The sequence below is a fragment of the Cynara cardunculus genome, assembly GCF_001531365.2.
Source record: "Cynara cardunculus var. scolymus isolate 2C chromosome LG 4, CcrdV1, whole genome shotgun sequence".
Classification (NCBI taxonomy): Eukaryota; Viridiplantae; Streptophyta; class Magnoliopsida; order Asterales; family Asteraceae; genus Cynara; species Cynara cardunculus.
Genome location: NC_037531.1, coordinates 10,107,859 through 10,109,264, shown reverse-complemented (window position 1 = coordinate 10,109,264; position 1,406 = coordinate 10,107,859).

Sequence of the window (1,406 nt, the reverse complement as noted above, 5' to 3'; positions counted from 1 at the left end):
GGTATGGAGGTTCCTTATAAGAAACCTAAACGAAAATTTCAAAAGACTCGCGATAAAGATTCTGGTTATCGCGATTATAAAAAAAGGTTTAAGAGAAAACCTTTTAACAAAGATTTGCAAAAATCGAACAGAGYTGAAGCCTCTGCAAAACCTGAGTTTTCCAAACACAGAAAACCTTTCAAAAACTCTCAGGGTTTTAAGAAAAATAAAATTGTTTGTCAAAATTGTGGCAAGATTGGCCATTCTTCAGCAAATTGTTGGACCAAGAAAAAGATCAATAATTTAAATATTGATCAGAATACGAAAGATTCTCTYTTAAACATCTTTCTAAATTTCAAAAATTCTGATGATGAGCCTGATACTCAATCTGATTCTAGCTCTACTAATAGTACTTACGTCATTGGTGAAGATGACTCTTATTTATCTTCTGACTCTGAAGATTTACAATCTTCTCCTTGTGATACTTGCGCTATTGGTCAGCCTTGTATTAAAAAYTGTYTCAATGTTATTCAAAATAACACTTCTACTGACAACAATGATGAGTTTTATAAACTCCTTTCTCAATTCCAGGATCTGAATATTAATGTTTTAACTGATGAAAATGTTTTAAAACTTTTACAAAAAATTAAAGATCCTATGATTTGTTCTGAGATTTTAGAGAATCTTGAGTTTAATAAACCCAGTTCCTCTACTATTCCTCCTCCTATCAATAATATTGATTACTCGATGAAAGAATTAAATCGCCTTCTTCAGCATAAACATTCTTCTTCCACGGCGATTTCTGTCACTGATCTTCACAAAGAAGTGAACATTCTTAAGTCTGAAATTACTGCTTTGAAAGAAGACAATATTCTTCTTCATAAACATCTTGCAATTGTTTCTGCAAGTCAAGATCTTTTAGTTAGGAATGCTACTTTTCATGTTCCAACTGAGGAGCCTGAACATATCTCTCCTTCTGCTTCCACTCAACATTCCGAAAATACAACCCCGCATTCTGATAATGCAACTCTTGCTACTATCAGCCGAATGATAACTCAAAAATGGTTTACTAAAATTACTCTTCTTATAGATGGTCATTTTCAAAAAGAATTTTTAGCAATGATTGATAGCGGTGCCGATTTGAACGTTATTCAAGAGGGACTTATTCCCAGTAGGTTTTTTGAAAAAAACTTCTTGTTCCCTTTCTCATGCGGGAGGTGGTGCTCTTGACATCAAGTTTAAACTTTCTAATGCAAAGATTTGCAATCAAGGTTGTTGCATCACGACCAGTTTTCTCTTAACTAAGGTCATTTCTCATGAAATTATTCTTGGTCTTCCCTTTATATACCAACTCTATCCTATAACTCAAATTGATGAGCATGGTCTTACAGGTACCTTTAACAATAAAGCCCTTACCTTCAAGTTTA